The following is a 19,164-nucleotide window of genomic DNA, read 5'->3' on the forward strand; positions in this document are numbered from 1 at the left end:
CTTGCACATATTTGTGAATATAGTAAAAACGTGAATTGGATGAACTGTAAATAGGTGAATTATATCTCAATAAAGCTATAAAAAGTTTTTCAGAAGAGTGACGGGAAACAAGCTTTTCAAATTCTGTAAATATATACCTGTAGATATATAGACATACTTCAATGTTATTAGTTGTTTTTCAGTCGCTCAGTCATGTCTGACTCTTTGCAACCCCATGGACTGTAGCATGCCAGGCTTTCCTGTGCATCACCAACTCCCAGAGCTTGCTCAAACTCATATCCATCGAGTTGGTGATGCCATCCAACCAGCTCATCCTCTGTTGTCCCTTTCTCCTCCTACCTTCAATCTTTCCCAGCATCAGGGTCTTTTCCAATGAGTCAGTTCTTGACATCAGGTGGCCAAAGTATTGGAGCTTCAGCTTCAGCAACTGAACTTCCAATGAATATTCAGGGTTGATTTCCTTTAGGATTGACTGTTCTGATCGCCTTGCTGTCCAGGGACTCTCTCAAGAGTCTTCTCCAACACCACAGTTATAATTGTAATAAAATATATATAAAATATTTTTCCTTTACGGATCAGGTAACCTTCAACAAATATTTCTGTGCATAGTTTATGCGTGGCAATATGATTTGTGCCACTAAGGACACAAGTATTTTCTTATTTATTTAACAAGTATTTGTTGAGCACCTACCATGTTATATTAGGTTGGTGCGAACATAATTGTGGTTTTGGATCATGAATTTTAAATCATTATGACTAGGCTCAAACACATCTTTCTTATATCAAAATAGGAACCTATTTTAACATATTGTTGCCAATGAGAAATAAGTCTGCTTATCCCTATAGCGTAAAAATCCATGATTCAGGATTCAACAAACACTTGGAAAGCATTTTTCTGCCTCCTGCTGTTTATGAAAACATTTTCCCTGCAAAACATTGTCGAGATGCTTGAAGAAGTGGTAGTTGGTTGACCAGAGGTCAGGTGAATACAGTGGATGAAGCAAAACCTTAATGTTCCACTTTTGAAGTGTTGGTTGTTCAATGTGGAGTCAGGCACTGCTGTGGAGAATCGGGCCCATCTGTTGACCAGTGCTGGCTGCAGGCATAGTTTTCAGTGCATCTCGTCAATTTGCTGAGCACACTTCTCAGATGCGATGGTTTTACCGGGGTTCAGCAGGCTGTGGTGGACCACCAGCAGTGGATCAGCAGCAGACCACCAAAGAGTGGCCATGATCGTTTGGTGTAAGTCTGGCTTTGGGAAGTGCTTTGGAGCTGCTTCTCAGTCCAGAAACTGAGCTGGTCATCTCCGGTTGTCATACACAATCTACTTTTTGTCACATATCACAATCTGATCCAGAAATGGCTCATTGTATTGTGTTGAATAAGGAAAGATGACGCTTCAAAATGATTTTTTTTTTTAAATTTCTGGTCAGCTCATGAGGCACCCAATTATGGAACTTTTTAAACTTTCCAATTTGCTTCAAATACTGAACAACTGTAAAGTGGTTGATGTTGAGTTCTTCTGCAGCTTCTCATGTAGTTGTAAGAGGATCATCTTCGATGATGGCTCTCAGTTGTCATTGTCAACTCCCAATGGCCAGCCACTGTGCGCCTCAACTTCAAGGCTCTCGTCTCCTTTGCAAAACTTGAACCACCACTGCACTGTATGTTCCTTAGCAGTTCCTGGGTGAAATGCATAGTCGATATTGCAAGCTGTCTCTGCTGCTTTACGACCCATTTTGAACTCAAATCAGAAAATTGCTTGAATTTGCTTTTTGTCTAACAACATTTCCATAATCTAAAATAAATATAAAATAAACAGCAAATAATAAGTCATTAGCACAAAAACATAAAGTGAGAAATGTGCATTAAAATGATGTATATCATAATCAAATTTATACAGAATGTATTCCAATATCAAATGGCAAATTTCAACAATGCAAAAACCGCAATTACTTTTGCACCAACCTATTAGATGCTGTTCTAAGTACTGGTGATCCCTGGTCTTATAAAGTTTATTTTCTAGTGAAAAGAGACAAGTGAAGGACAAATAAATAAAATATTTGGCACTAGGAAGTGATAACGGCTATAAAGAAAAAGTGGAGAAAAGAAGAGATGAAGGTTTCCTGGGATGGGATTAAAAGTTGCAATTGCAAGAGGATGGTCAGGAAAGGCCTTCCTGAGAAGGGGACATGTGCCATTGATCTGAAGGAGCAGAACAAATGGGCCATGCAAATACCTGGGCTATTTGCCCTGCCCTGTGTGCCAGGAATTCTTCCCTTTCTCTCCTATATATACTTCTTGTTTGTTTTCTTCTGCATCATTCCCACCACCAGACAAACTTGCTGTCATATAGCATCTGGTACAGCATGCACATTCAATATTTGTTGAAAGAATGAGCAAATGATATGCAGCTACATGGTCCCCATCTGTAGATCATCTTTTAGTTTTGTTACAGTAACTAGTTGAAGCTTTAAGTTGTAATGTAGTCAAACTTATCAATTTTTTCCTTTGTGTATCGGAGGCCTTACTAAAGTCTTTCCTATATCAGGGTGGGGGCGTCCCTGGTGGCTCAGATAGTAAAGAAGCCAAACAGGAGACTTGGGTTCAATCCCTGGGTGAAGAAGATCCTCTGGAGAAGGAAATGGCTACCCACTCCCGGTATTCTTGCCTGGAGAATTCCATGCACAGAGGAGCCTGGTAGGCCACAGTCCATGTGGTCACAAAGACCTGGACACAATTGAGTGGCTAACACTTTCACTTTTCACATTAGGTTATGAAAATACCACCATATATTTTCTTATAAAAGTATAAAACTTGCATTTCCATTTATGTTTTTAATCTACCTGAAATAAGTGTATATATTGATAAATTATCTCATGACCACATATTGATGTTTTATTGTTTCTCCACTGATTTAGAGCAACACAGAGGTCATCAATATTGCATACACGCTTGGCTCTGTCTCTGAGTTTCTTATTCTGTCCCACCGGTCTGTTTGTTTATATACCAGTAACATATTTGCAGTCATTTCCCATCCTCCCTCTTCAGCCCCTGGAAAGCACTAATCTTTCTGTCTCTGTGGAGTTGCCTATTCTGGATATTCCATACACATGGAATCATACCATATGTGCCTTTTTGTGTCTAGCTTCTTTCACACAGCAAATTCATCTACCTCATACCATATATCAGTACTTCAATCTATTCATGGCTGAATAATATTCATTTGTAAAGATGTGTATATGTAATATATGATTGTGCTATGTTTTGTTTATCTGTTTATCAGTTAATAGATATTTGGGTTGTTTCCACTTTTTGGCTATTATGAGTAATACTGCTGTGAAGATTTGCCTGCAAGTCTGTACGTGAACATACACTTTCAGGTCTCTTGGGTATGCACCTAGGTATAGAACTGCTAGATCATATGGTTCCTACTTATTTTGAAACCGGCTTTCCAAGGTCTATGAAAAACCTTGTCAATCTATTAATTAAAATGCACTGGGTATATAGAGAAATTGGGGGAGAATTTATGGCAATGAGTTAACTCTATTAACTATGGTAATTTCTCCTGATTTATTTCTTTTTTTAAAGTCCTTCATTGATTGAGTTTTGCTTAACTTTGATTATATTTATTACTAGGTTCATTATATTTTTATTAGCTTTATGCTATGTGAAAAATTCTTAAAGAGATGGGAATACCAGACCACCTGATCTGCCTCCTGAGAAATCTGTATGCAGGTCAAGAAGCAAAGTTAGAACTCGACATGGAACAACAGACTAGTTCCAAATAGGGAAAGGAGTATGTCAAGTTTGTATATTATCACCCTGCTTATTTAACTTATATGCAGAGTATGTCATGCAAAATGCTGGGCTGGATGAAGCACAAGCTGGAATCAAGATTGCTGGTAGAAATATCAATAACCGCAGATATGCAGATGACACCACCCTTATGGCAGAAAGCAAAGAACTAAAGAACCTCTTGAAAGTGAAAGAGGAGAGTGAAAAATTTGGCTTAAAACTCAGCACTCAGAAAACTAAGATCATGGCATCTTGTCCCATCACTTCATGGCAAATAGATGGGGAAACAATGGAAACAGTGAGAGACTTTTTATTTTATGGAGCTCCAAAATCACTGCAGATGGGGACTACAGCCATGAAATTTAAAAAAAAAAAAAAAAAAACACTTGCTCCTTGGAAGAAAAGCTGTGACCAATTTAGACAGCATATTAAAAAGCAGAGACGTTACTTTGCCAACAAAGGACCATCTAGTCAAAGCTATGATTTTTCCAGTAGTCATGTATGGATGTGAGAGTTGAACTATAAAGAAGGCTGAGTACTGAAGAATTGATGCTTTTGAACTGTGGTGTTGGAGAAGACTCTTGAGAGTCCCTTGGACTGCAAGGAGATCAAACCAATCAATGATAAGGAAATCAACCCTGAATATTCATTGGAAGGACTGATGTTGAAACTGAAACCACAATACTTTGGCCACCTGATGCAAAGAACTGACTCATTGGGAAAGAACCTGATGCTGGGAAAGATTGAAGGCAGGAGGAGAAGGGGATGACAGAGGATGAGATGGTTGGATGGCTTCGCTGACTTGATGGACGTGAGTTTGAGCAAGCTCCAGGAGTTGGTGATGGACAGGGAAGCCTGGTGTGCTGCAGTCCATGGGGTCTCAAAGAGTCAGACACAACTGAGCGAGTGAGCTGATGAACTTTACAGTTTTGAAGTGCTATGAGTGGGATTTTTTTTTTTTTTTTACATGTTAAACTGGTTTTCTGACTAGTAGGTAGACATTATTCTGAGTCAGCAAAGCTTGAATACCAAGTCTGTGTAGTTATCTTGTGCAGTATCAAGGGTAGTGTTATGCATAAAGGTACACTTTTAAAATGTTTAAGATATTTATAACTGCATTATAACAGGGGGAAATGAGTGTCTAATAATAAATGAATGACTAAAGTGGGTATTTGAAAATGATATTAAGGTATTGTAACACAGAGAATTGTATGATTAGTTAAGTGAAAAAAAAGTTGAAATTGAATTTAGTTTGATCACAACTGGTATTTAAAAATACACAGAAAAACACGTTAATGTATTTTGCTCACATGTGTATAATGATTTGGAGACAAAGTTAACGAGAATACATTTTGGAGAAACTCTTCTAGAAAGCACTTTGGCAATTTGTACTAAAACTTTTTAAAGTGATGTGAAGCCCGCATGCACTCTTAGTGGGAATGTAAATTGGAGAAGCCACTGTGTAAAACAATAAACACAGCCCTCAGAAAAAACTATAAATAGAATGACCTTATGATCCAGCAATTTCATTCCTCAGTATATACCCAAAGAAAACAAAAACACCAATTCAAAAAGATACATGTGCCCTGGCATTCATAGCAGCATTATCTACAATAGCCTAGATATGGAAGCAACCCAAGTATCCATCAACACAGAAAATAGATGAATGGATGAAGATGTGATATAATGAAATACACTCAACAAAAGAATGAAAGTTTGCTTTTTGCAACAACATGGATGGACTTGGAAGGTATTATGCTAAGTGAAATAAATCATAGAGTATGCTGTCGCATATGTGGAATCTAAAAGAGAAATCAGTACAATCAAACAGCAACAGATACAAAGAACTAAATATTTAGCTGAATCACTTTGCTGTACACTTGAAACTAGCACAACATTGTTAATTCACTATTCCTCAATTAAAAAAGAACTATTGGTTACCAATAGGGAGAGAGTCAGAAGGAGGGGCAAGATGCTGCAGGGGATTAAAATGCACTGTGTATAAAATAAATATATTGTACAGCACAGAGAAATATACAAATTAAATTGCAATAACTTTAAATGAAGTATAATCCATAAACATTGAATTACTATGTTGTACACCTGAGCTACTTGGAGAAGGCAATGGCACCCCACTCCAGTTCTCTTGGCTGGAAAATCCCATGGACAGAGGAGCCTGGAAGGTTGCGGTCCATGGGGTTGCTAAGGGTCAGACACAACTGAGCGACTTCACTTTCACTTTTCACTTCCATGCATTGGAGAAGGAAATGGCAACCCACTCCAGTGTTCTTGCCTGGAGAATCCCAGGGACGGGGGAGCCTGGTGGGCTGCCGTCTATGGGGTCGCACAGAGTCGGACACGACTGAAGTGACTTAGCAGCAGCAGCAGCAGCAGCCCACCTGAACTACTGCAATGTTGTAAATCAACAATTCTTCAATTTAAAAAAAGACTTTTAAAAATGTTTATACCAGTTGACCTAAGCAATTACACTTTTTAAAATTTATCCTAGGCAGCTACTCAGAAATGTAAACAAAGACTTAGATATGGATTCAACATACTAGAGACTAGCTAAATTTGGAAACAATTTTCTGTGTAAGAATAAGCAAGGGTAAGTTGTATAAATTATGATGGATCCATCGGAATGGTAATTATGTAGCCAGTATAAACACGTTTGACAAAAACACTTTGTGTTTTTATCACAGAGTTATAATACTTTTGTCAAGCTATGAAATTTTACCTTCAGTTCAGTCGCTCAGTTGTGTCCAACTCTTTGCGACCCCATGAATCACAGCACGCCAGGCTTCCCTGTCCATTGCCAACTCCCGGAGTTCACTCAAACTCATATCCATCAAGTCAGTGATGCCATCCAGCCATCTCATCCTCTGTCGTCCCCTTCTCCTCCTGCCCCCAATCCCTCCCGACATCAGAGTCTTTTCCAATGAGTCAACTCTTCACATGAGGTGGCCAAAGTACTGGAATTTCAGCTTTAGCATCATTCCTTCCACATAACACCTAGGGCTGATCTCCTTTAGAATGGACTGGTTGAATCTCCTTGCAGTCTGAGGGACTCTCAAGAGTCTTCTCCAACACCACAGTTCAAAAGCATCAATTCTTCAGCGCTCAGCTTTCTTCACAGTCCAACTCTCACATCCATACATGACCACTGGAAAAACCATAGCCTTGACTAGCCTGGCAAATTAATGTCTCTGCCTTTCAATATGCTATCTAGGTTGGTCATAACTTTCCTTCCAAGAAGTAAGCGTCTTTTAATTTCATGGCTGCAGTCACCATCTGCAGTGATTTTGGACCCCCCCAAAATAAAGTCTGACACTGTTTCCACTGTTTCCCCATCTATTTCCCATGAAGTGATGGGACTGGATGCCATGATATTCGTTTTCTGAATGTTGAGCTTTAAGCCAACTTTTTCACTCTCCTCTTTCACTTTCATCAAGAGGCTCTTTAGTTCTTCTTCACTTTCTGCCATAAGGGTGGTGTCATCTGCATATCTGAGGTTATTGATATTTCTCCCAGCAATCTTGATTCCAGCTTGTGCTTCTTTCAGCCTAGTGTTTCTCATGATGTACTCTGCATATAAGTTAAATAAGCAGGGTGACAATATACAGCCTTGACATACTCCTTTTCCTATTTGGAACCAGTCTGTTTTTCCATGTCCAGTTCTAACTGTTGCTTCCTGACCTGCATATAGGTTTCTCAAGAGGCAGGTCAGGTGGTCTGGTATTCCATCTCTTTCAGATTTTTTCACAGTTTATTGTGATCCCACACAGTCAAAGGCTTTGGCATAGTCAATAAAGCAGAAATAGATGTTTTTCTGGAACTCTCTTGCTTTTGTGATGATCCAGCAGATGTTGGCAATTTGATCTCTGGTTCCTCTGCCTTTTTTAAAACTAGCTTGAACATCTTCAAGTTCATGGTTCACAAATTGCTGAAGCCTGGCTTGGAGAATTTTGAGCATTACTTTACTGGAATGTGAGATGAGGGCAATTGTGAGGTAGTTTGAGCATTCTTTGGCATTGCCTTTCTTTGGGATTGGAATGAAAACTGACCTTTTCCAGTCCTGCAGCCACTGCTGAGTTTTCAAATTTGCTGGCATATTGAGTGCAGCACTTCACAGCATCATCTTTTAGGATTTGAAATAGCTCAACTGGAATTCCATCACCTCCACTAGCTTTGTTCGTAGTGATGCTTCCTAAGGCCCACTTGACTTCACATTCCAGGATGTCTGGCTCTAGATGAGTGATCACACCATCGTGATTATCTTGGTCGTGAAGGTGTTTTTTGTACAGTTCTTTTGTGTATTCTTGCCACCTCTTCTTAATATCTTCTGCTGCTGTTAGGTCCATACCATTTCTGTTCTTTATCGAGCCCATCTTTGTATGAAATGTTCCCTTGGCATCTCTAATTTTCTTGAAGGGATCTCTAGTCTTTCCCATTCTGTTGTTTTCCTCTATTTCTTTGCATTGATTGATGAGGAAGGCTTTCTTATCTCTTTGCTCTTCTTTGGAACTCTGCATTCAGATGCTTATATCTTTCCTATTCTTTGCTTTTACCTTACTTACAAGCTAATAAGTTGTTGTTGTTGTTCAGTTGCTAAATCCTGTCTAAATCTTTGTGACCCTATGAACTGCAGCACGCCAGGCTTCCCTGTCCTTCACTATCTCCCAGAGTTTGCTCAAACTCATGTCCACTGAGTCAGTGATGCCATCCAACAGTCTCATCCTCTGTCACCCCCTTCTCCTCTTGCCCTCTATCTTTCCCAGCATCAGGGTCTTTTCCAATGAGTCGGCTCTTCACATCAGGTGGCCAAATTATTGGAGCTTTAGCTTCAGCATTAGTCCTTCCAGTGAATATTCAGGGTTGATTTCATTTAGGATTCACTGGTCTCCTTGCTATCCAAGGGACTCTCAAGAGTCTTCTCCAACACCACAATTTGAAAGCATCAATTCTTTGGCTTTTAGCCTTTTTTTCTGGCCCAACTCTCACATTGTACTTGACTACTGGAAAAACCATAGCTTTGACTATATGGATCTTTGTCAGCAAAGTGATGTCTTGCTTTTCAATTCATGTTTAGCTTTGTCATAGCTTTCCTTCCAAGGAGCAAGTATCTTTTAATTTTGTGGCTGCAGTCATCATCTGCAGTAATTTTGGAGCCCAAGAAAATAGTTTGCCACTGTTTCCACATTTTCCCCATCTACTTGCCATGAAATGATATGACTGGATGCCATGATATTAGTTTTTCGAATGTTGAGTTTTAGGCCAGCTTTTTCACTGACCTCTTTCACCCTCTTCCAGAGGCTCTTTTATTCCTCTTCGCTTTCTGCCATTAGAGTGTTATCATCTGCATATCTGAGGTAGTTGATATTTCTCCCAGCATCTTGATTCCAGCTAGTGATTCATCCTGCCTGGCATTTCACATGGTGTACTCTGCATAGAAATTAAATAAGCAGGGTGACAATAAACAGCCTTGACGCACTCCTTTCCTGATCTTGAGCCAGTCCATTGTTCCATGTCTGGTCTGTTTCTCCTTGTCCTGCATACAGGTTTCTCAGGAGACAGGTGAGATGGTCTGCTGCACTCATCTCTGGACGAGTTTTCCATAGTTTGTTGTAATCCACACAGTCAAAGGCTTTAGTGTAGTCAAGAAAACAAAAGTAAATGTTTTTCTGGAATTCCCTTGCTTTTTCTATGATCCAGCTTCTGCTGCTGCTGCTAAGTCGCTTCAGTCGTGTCCGACTCTGTGTGATCCCATAGACGGCAGCCCCCAAGGCTCCCCCGTCCCTGAGAGTCTCCAGGCAAGAACACTGGAGTGGGTTGCCATTTCCTTCTCCAGTGCACAAAAGTGAAAAGTGAAAGTGAAGTTGCTCAGTCGTGTCCGACTCTTAGCAACCCCATGGCCTGCAGCCTACCAGGCTCCTCCGTCCATGGGGTTTTCCAGGCAAGAGAACTGGAATGGGTTGCCATTGCCTTCTCTGTATGATCCAACAGATGTTGGCAATTTGATCTCTTATTCTACTGCCTTTCCTAAATCCAGCTTTTACATCTGGAATTTCTCAGTTCTAGTACTGTTGAAGCCTAACTTAGAGGATTTTGAGCATTACCTCGCTAGGCATGTGAAATGAGTGCAATTGTACAGTACTTTGAGCATTCTTTGGCATTGCCTTTCTTTGGAATTGGAATGAAAACACCTTTTTCAGTCCCATGGTCACTAGCTGAGTTTTCCAAATTTACTGGCATATTGAGCATAGCATTTTAACAACATTAGCCTTTTACTATTTCACAGATGCTAGCAGAGAAGGTTAGAATCATGGGTCAGAGATAAAAAACTGAATTGCTCACAACAAGCAATGTATCATGTAGCATTGGTTTCCTTTGTTTCCCAATTTCTACAGGAGAAATACAGAGGAGCCCAGATGAATTCCGTGCACATAGCAAATTTTTGTCACAGCTGAAGGACACTGAACTAGAGGCTCCACTGCTTTTATAGTAAGCAGTAAGTAGTTTTGACAGAGAAGGCAATGGCACCCCACTCCAGTACTCTTGCCTGGAAAATCCTATGGACAGAGGAGCCTGGAAGGCTGTAGTCCATGGGGTCGCTGAGGGTCAGACATGACTGAGTGGCTTCACTTTCACTTTTCACTTTCATGCATTGAAGAAGGAAATGGCAACCCATTCCAGTGTTCTTGCCTGGAGAATCCCAGGGACGGGGGAGCCTGGTGGGCTGCCATCTATGGGGTTGCACAGAGTCGGACACGACTAAAGTAACTTAGCAGTTTTGACACATTTAAGTGTTTGGGCCTTCCCTGATGACTCAGACGGTAAAGAATCCTGTCTGCAGGAGATTTAATCCCTGGGTTCAATCTGTGGGTCAGGAAGATCCCCTGGAGAAGGGAATGGCTACCCACTCCAGTATTCTTTCCTGGAGAATTCAATGGACTGAGGAGTCTGCCAGGCTACAGTCCATGGGGTCGAAAGAGTGGGACATGACTAACACATTCACTTACTTTCAGGCTTGCTTTATTCTTAGGGATGTTACATCATCTCTCAAGTTTACTCACTGCAAACACAACCCAGAAAAACAGGTGACTGATGTAATATGTTTTTATGTTTAAAAATGCTAGTTAAGAAGCACCAGGATTTGTGCAAATATATGTGTGTGTGTGCACATGTACACATGCATACATGCAAGATGCTCCTGGCATCACTGTTTATAGTATGTTAAAATAGGAAGGCGAAGGGGTATATAGGGGCAGGACATAAAGAGGTACAAACTTCATATATTATGGATAAAATAAGTCATAAGGATATAATGTACAACTGCTACTGCTACTGCTAAGTCACTTCAGTCATGTCCGACTCTGTGCGACCATGGGATCACAAAGAGTTGACATGACTGAGCAACTTTCACTCATACTTCAGTAAAAAATAAAATAAAATAAATTAGAAATTAATGTCCACTAGGCTGCCGTCTATGGGGTCACACAGAGTCAGACATGACTGAAGCGACTTAGCAGCAGCAGCAGCAGTACATTCGTTAGCTAAATTTGTATGCACTTATACAACAGAATACTATATTGACTTTTATTTTTTTTAAGGGTTTTTTTTTGTTTGTTTGTTTTGGTTTTTTTTTTTATTTTTTTTTTAAATTTTAAAATCTTTAATTCTTACATGTAAGATGTTATTTACATTAACAGATAGTCAAAATATATCATTTGGTAAAAAAAGGCAAGTTACAAAACAGTACTTAGAGTGAGATCTTATTTCATAATTTTTTTAAAATGTAATTTATGTTACCATATAGGAAAAAAATATGAGAAAGAATATTCCAGATATTAACAGTGGTTATATCTGGAGTCAGAAATATGGAGAACTTTCTAAAGTATAAATTCCTATAATGCTTAGATGTTATAAAAGAAAATATAGGTTTTAAATTTTGTTATAAAGACTGAAGCAAATATATTTCAGTGTTAAATGTGGAGTTTTTCTCTGAATGATATGATTATGGGAAGTTTCATTTTCATTTTTCAAACTCTCTATGGCAACTCTACATTATATTTATAATAAGGGAGGATGTTATTTCTAAAATATTAATAGTACTTGGCTTCAAATGTTGGTATAAGGAGATTTTTTTCCCTCTTCCCTCTGTATTTTTAAAATTTTCTGTAACAAGGTCATTGCTTAATGTAAAACGAATGCAATGAACTTGTATCCCTTTGTTCTGCCCAGCACCCTTTGCGCACATTACCCCTTTACTCTAGTGGTAAATTGCCCTCCAGCTCTGCCAGTGTGGCTGCTATTTGGAGATCTTCACATTCCAAGTATAGATTTTGCTGGTCCAGCAGTGGTAGTCACCAGAGAAGAACACTCTCAGAGGAAGACTCTGGTCATCACTAAGGCTAACACTCTCCCCTGTCCCTTTGGGACTCTTCAAACAACCGAACCAATGGTTCTCAATAAAAGATGATTTTCCTCCTAAGGAACATTTGACAATGTCTGGAGACTTTTTTGGTTGTCACACCTGGGACGATAGGAGTAGGGTTATTACTGGCATCTAGTGGGTAGAGGCCAGGGATACTGCCAAACCTTTTCCAATACACAGAACAGCTCCCCACAACAAAGAATTATCTGGTCTAAAATGTCAATAGCACAGAGGTTGAGAAACTCAGCACTAAACAAACAGGTGCAGGGGGAAGTTAGGAGGGGCACTAACTAACTGACCTTGACTATGAAAAGGAAATAAGGTTGCTCTTTCACAATAGATGCTGGGAAAGTACAGCTGCAACACAGGAGATCCCAGGGGTCCTTTATTGTATACCGTATGCAAGGGTCAGAATTATCAGCAGACTAAATTTACAGTCAGGACCACTAGGAACTTAAGCCCCACAGAAATGAAGGTTTTGGTTGCCGCATTTGGGAGAGAACTTTAGCCAACTATGGTGTGAGCCAAAGACAGGAAAAACATGGATTCAGAGGTATGACCGAGTCCAAGCTCGCTCTGCTCGCCATATAACAGGCCACTAAATCCGAGAGACAAGGTGTTGGGGCAAGGAATACAACTTTATTCAGAAAACCAGCTGATCTAGAAGATGGCAGACTAATAATCTCAAATTAACCATCTTATTGCAGGGTCTGGATGCCAGGTTCTTTTATAAAACAGAGTAGGGCTAGGTAAGGAAATGAAGTTAAAAGGCCATTAATTTTGCAAATATCTTCTTGAATGGCTAGCCTCAGGGAGGAGATGTGTTAATTTCTTCCTTCCTGTAGCCACCCTCAGGTGGACAGGGTCCTGAACAAAGGCATTTTGGTTTAATATTTAGGTAGAAGGGCAGGGTTCCCCAAGGCAGCTCATTATGTATAAACAGTATTTTTTAGGGAACAAAAGCAAGAGGAAGTGGAGGTTAAAGTAAAAAATAACAGATCCAACATGGAGTCATAGTTGACTCTTCCTGTAACAGTGGCAGGGGAGGAAAATGCCAGTTACAGCCTGAAGACTAGCAGAAACAAGAACTACAGGTTCTACCCCTATCTCCTGGTTGCTGCAATTATATAAAAAATATTTTCTTTCCTTTCCTTTACCCATGCCATCACATCCACGGTGTAATGGTGATTGCATTTACCATTTTTCCACATGTATGGAGAAGGAATTGACCACAAACTATGGTAGAAATGAACTGTAGGAGGACTCTGAACTTAAAGAACAGTGGCCCACAGTGTCACATGATATATTTTTTATTTCTGGTCTAATAAAATTAGAGATACCAAGGGAACATTTCATGCAAAGATGGGCTCAATAAAGGACAGAAATGGTATGGACCTAACAGAAGCAGAAGATATTAAGAAGAGGTATCAAGAATACACAGAAGAACTGTACAAAAAAGATCTTCATGACCCAGATAATCACGATGGTGTGACCACTCACACTCACCTAGAGGCAGACATGTGAAGTGAAGACATTCCAGACATGGAATGTGAAGTCAAATGGGCCTCTGAAAGCATCACTATGAACAAAGCTAGTGGAAGTGGAGGTGATGGAATGCCAGTTGAGCTATTTAAAATCCTAAAAGATGATGCTATGAAAGTGCTGCATTCAATATGCCAGCAAATTTGAAAACTCATCAGTGGCCACAGGACTGGAAAAGGTCAGTTTTCATTCCAATGCCAAAGAATGCTCAAACTAATGCACAATTACACTCATCTCACACACTAGTAAAGTAATGCTCCAAGCCAGGCTTCAGCTACATAAACCATGAACTTCCAGATGTTCAAGCTGGTTTTAGAAAAGGCAGAGGAACCGGAGATCAAAAAGGCAGAGGAACGAGAGATTAGATTGCCAACATCCGCTGGATCATCACAAAAGCAAGAGAGTTCCAGAAAAACATCTATTTCTGCTTTATTGACTATGCCAAAGCCTTTGACTATGTGGAATCACAATATACTGTGAAAAATTCTGAGAGAGATGGAATACAAGACCACCTGACCTGCCTCTTGAGAAACCTATATGCAGGTCAGGAAGCAACAGTTAGAATTGGACATGGAACAACAGACTGGCTCCAAATCGGAAAAGGAGTATGTTAAGGCTGTATATTGTCACCCTGCTTATTTAACTTATATGCAGAGTACATCATGAGAAATGCTGGGCTGAAGGAAGCATAAGCTGGAATCAAGATTGCCAGGAGAAATATCAATAACATCAGATATGCAGATGACACCATCCTTATGGCAGAAAGTGAAGAAGAACTAAAGAGCGTCTTGATGAAAGTGAAAGAGGAGAGTGAAAAAGTTGGCTGAAAGCTCAACATTCAGAAAACGAAGATCATGGCATCCAGTCCCATCACTTCATGGGAAATAGATGGGGAAACAGTGGAAACAGAGGCTGACTTTATTTTTCTGGGCTCCAAAATCACTGCAGATGGTGATTGCAGCCATGAAACTAAAAGACTCTTACTTCTTGGAAGGAAAATTATGACCAACCTAGACAACATATTAAAAAGCAGAGACATTACTTTGTCAGCAAAGGTCCGTCTAGTCAAAGCTATGGTCTTTCTAGTGGTCATGTATGGATGTGAGAGTTGGACTATAAAGAAAGCTGAACACTGAAGAATTGATGCTTTTGAACTGTGGTGTTGGAGAAGACTCTTGAGAGTCCCTTGGACTGCAAGGAGATCCAACCAGTCCATCCTAAAGGAAATCAGCCCTGGGTGTTCATTGGAAGGACTGATGTTGAAGCTGAAGCTCCAATACTTTGACCACCTGATGTGAAGAGCTGACTCATTTGAAAAGACCCTGATGCTGGCAAAGGTTGAGGGCAGGAGGAGAAGGGGACAAGAGAGGATGAGATGGTTGGATGGCGTCACCAACTCAATGGACATGGGTTTGGGTAGATTCCAGGAGCTGGTGATGGGCAGGGAGGCCCGGCAAACTGCAGTTCATGGGGTTGCAAAAAGTCGGACACTACTGAGCAACCAAACTGAACTGAACTGGTCTTATAAGTGTCACAGAAATTAAATTCAAATAAGAATTTCCCGAGAAGTTGAATCTCTCTAGGTGCTTAAGAATAGAAATCACAAACTTTGGCTGGAATGGAGGACAAAAAATTCCCTGGTGGCCTGGTGGTTAGGACTCTGCAGGGAAAAGAAAAAAGAACAGAAAATAAAAAAAATAATATCTGCAGGTCGATAAACACAGAGAATTAAGAATCTCATTGATAACTTTCACACAAAAAAATTAATGTTAATAAAGCCCAAATCAGGCAGGAGTATTTTACACTTACAGAAAATTGTTAATGAAGAATAGACTTTATATCATAGATGCATTTTGCAATGTTTGGAGCAAACAGGAAGATGATGACAGGCCCAAGATAAAATTCTTGACCAAGAGTAGAGAACCAGGAGCTGTCTTTGTGCTATGAGCACTTTTAGGTACTAAGGTAGCATAAAATCAGGATCAAAATTTGATTCTGTTGTGGAGTCCTACACCAAAGTCATAGGTGTAAAGCCTTGTACCAAGGCCACAGATGTGGAGTCCTGTAACAAGGCTACCTCCAGAACTGACTTAGCCCCATAGCAACTGTTCCCCTGAGCCCCCCTGACTTAAACCAACCAGCTCACTGACCCCATGTTAGGTAACATGCCCATCTTTCAGCATCCTAACCAATCATCTAATGCCACCCTTCCAGCAGAAGTTTTCTTTGTCTGGAGACTATAGAAACTGGCTTATGAAAGGGGTCCACCCTATCTTGAGCCAGCCTGCTGTTCTAACAGTGTCTCCCACTCTAATAAACTCCATTCTCCTCTTGTTCTGCCTCACATTTGGAAATTCTTTCCAACCTGCACCAAGGACCAAGACACCTGTGATATGCAACAAGGTTAGCAATTGGGTAGCATATATATATACATATGGATGTATATATATATATATATATATATATACACACACACACTTGAATCACATTGCTGTACACCAGAAACCAACACAACATTGTACCTCAACAAAATAAATTTTTAAAATCTTGAACCTATGGATTGCAAAATTGCAAAGTTCAGTTGTATTCACAGCATCAGCAGACTGCATGCAAAATTAAGGCATTAACTGAGATAGAATGGAAGACTCCAATAACTGAAACGGGAAAACAGGGGAGTATTGGGGTAACTTAGGCTACTCCACACTTCACTGAGCATTTCTTGCAAGGAGACATGCAATCTCCCACCCCACATATCTGATAGAGATGTTCCTGCTTTGCCTGGAAATTTTTTAATGATCTTGCCTTTAAGAGTCACCGTGTAAGAGGTGGCCAAATTCCCTTATTCTTCCTTTTCATGGCTTCTCATTTACCCTTGTGTCTATTAACAGGGTCAAATCCAAGCAGGCATCCAGAAGCCAGTTACAAAGCCAAACTTGAATGGAGAAGCCCTCACACAACAAAAACTTTTGTTCATTTACATGGTAAAAACCTAAAGAATAAAATGACAATGCATTTGGTAAGTCTTAGGCTAGGGCAAGAGGATTACTTTTAGGTAGAAACAAATTTATTGAAAGGTACTCAAGCAGATTTTTCCAATAGTCATGTACAGATTGGAGAGCTGGACCATAAAGAAGGCTGAGTGCTGAAGAACTGATCCTTCCAAATTTTGGTGCTGGGAAAACTCTTGAAAGTCCCTTGGACAAGAAGGAGATCAAACCAATCAATCCTAAAGGATATCAACCCTAAATATTCATTGGAAGGACAGTTGCTGAAGCTGAAGCTCCAAGAGCCGACTCATTGGAAAAGACCCTGATGCAGGGAAAGATTGAAGGCAAAAGGAGAAGGGGGCGACAGAGGATGAGATGGTTAGAGAGCATCACTGACTAAGGGGATGTGAATTTGAGCAAATTCCAGGAGATAGTGAAGGACAAGGGGTCATGGCTTGCTGCAGTGCATGGAGTCGCAGAGTCAGACACAACTTAGAGACTGAACAACTCAGGCAGATGAGAGGGATTCTAACAATTTGTTTACTTACTTGTGATGCTGGTAAAGACTGAAGGCAGGAGAAAAAGGGGATGACAGAGGATGAGATGGTTGGATAGCATCACCAACTCAATGGGCATGAGTTTAAGTAAATTCCAGGAGTTGGTGATGGACAGGGAGGCCTGGCGTGCTGCAGTCCATGGGATCGCAAAGAGTCGGACATGACTGAGCAACTGAACTAAACTTGAACTCAATGGTGGCCAGCGCTACATGGAATAAAATTGCAAGAAATTCCTTTTTATAAAATAGAGGAGGGGAGACAGGAATGCTAGAATGGATTTATCAAATCCATCTACTCACTCATGCTTTCCTTATTTCCAGTAACAAGACTTTGAATACACTCTTCATTACAGCTTGAGAAGTACAATGGTGAAGGATGTATCATATTTTCAAAGTGCTCTAGTAACTGTTTTCAATAACCTGGGGATGCAGGTAGGTGATTCTGCCATTGAAATGGGCTTTTTAATTCCGACAAGGTGAATGGGATCCTAGGCAGTGGCCAGAAGAAACACTTAAAAATCAAAGTGGTGGGTGGCGGTGGGGGAGGAGGGGCTTCCCTGGTGGTCCAGTGAGTCCACTTTGCAAGGCAAGGGACCCTGGTTCGATCCCTGGTCAAGGAAGACCCCACACACTGCCAAGCAACTGAGCCCATGAGCCACAACTGCTGAGTCCATACTCTAGAGCCCTTGAGCCAGAACTACTAAAACCATGTGCCTGAGTCTGTGTTCCATCGCAAGAGGAGCCAACTAAACGAGAAGCCTACAAGAGAACAGCTAAAGAGTAGCCCCCACTTAGCACAGCTAGAAAAAGCCCCAAAGCAGAGACAAAGACCCACCACAGCCGAAACTAAAACTTTAAAAAAATCAGTCTTTAAAAAGTTAAAGTGCCGTGATTACTATAATAGACAGCACTGTAGGGGCAATAATCAGAATGGCTGTAGGTCACACAGACCCCAGAACCAAACTGCCCACTAAATTCCCTGCAAATAAGGCCTTACTCAAGTGTCCATGATCAAATATCACTGCCGCTCACCCAATTCCCATACAGAGTAAGTTTATTGACTTAGAATGTCTTGGAGCAAAGGGGAAGTGAGATACTCTGGAAGAAGACACCAGCAATAACATCACCAATACATTCTGTAAATTAACCCCCTAGTCTTCCCTAAGGAACTTGTGTTCACTTACTGGGATAATTATGGCAAAGACTAGCTAGAAACCAGAGGGCTACTGTGGTCTACTGGTAAGTGTGGGGGTTTATTGACACTAGATGATTAATAAAGCCTTTATCTGAGTCATGCTCGTGGTGGGTTCAAGGGGATTCCTAGCCCATTCCATAGTTGTTTCTTGAATAAAGAAGTGGATAGTTGGAATACAAATACTGAAATCTGGAAGAATTTTCACACTGACCTGATCTATGAAGTATATCCTATGGCTATAGGAAGGGCCCAGTGGAAGTCTGAAGATTTTCCTTCCAAAAGACAAAGCCAGAGCAACACCACGTTTCTAGGGAAATCAGAGACTGTGTCACCATCAGAGACCTGATTATTCTTAGCGCAACCCTGTTTAACTTCCCTCTTTTTCAAGAGCAAAATGAGTCTTGGGTAATTAGAGTGGATTATCCTAAGTGTAATTAGGTAGTGACTCAAATTGCAGCTGCTATTTCAAACAGCAGCTCTCTTTTCTAAGACAGATCAAAACCACTTCCAGAATCTGAAATTATACCCATTGATCTGACTATTTACTTTCGCCTCACAGGGACACCAGAGCACACTTTCTTTCTTACTTCAAGGTCGTGTCTGTGCAAGAATCCAGTCTGCAGAGATCTTGCTCATCTCACTGTCCCACATA

The sequence above is a fragment of the Budorcas taxicolor genome, chromosome 5 (genome assembly GCF_023091745.1).
Source record: "Budorcas taxicolor isolate Tak-1 chromosome 5, Takin1.1, whole genome shotgun sequence".
Lineage (NCBI taxonomy): Eukaryota > Metazoa > Chordata > Mammalia > Artiodactyla > Bovidae > Budorcas > Budorcas taxicolor.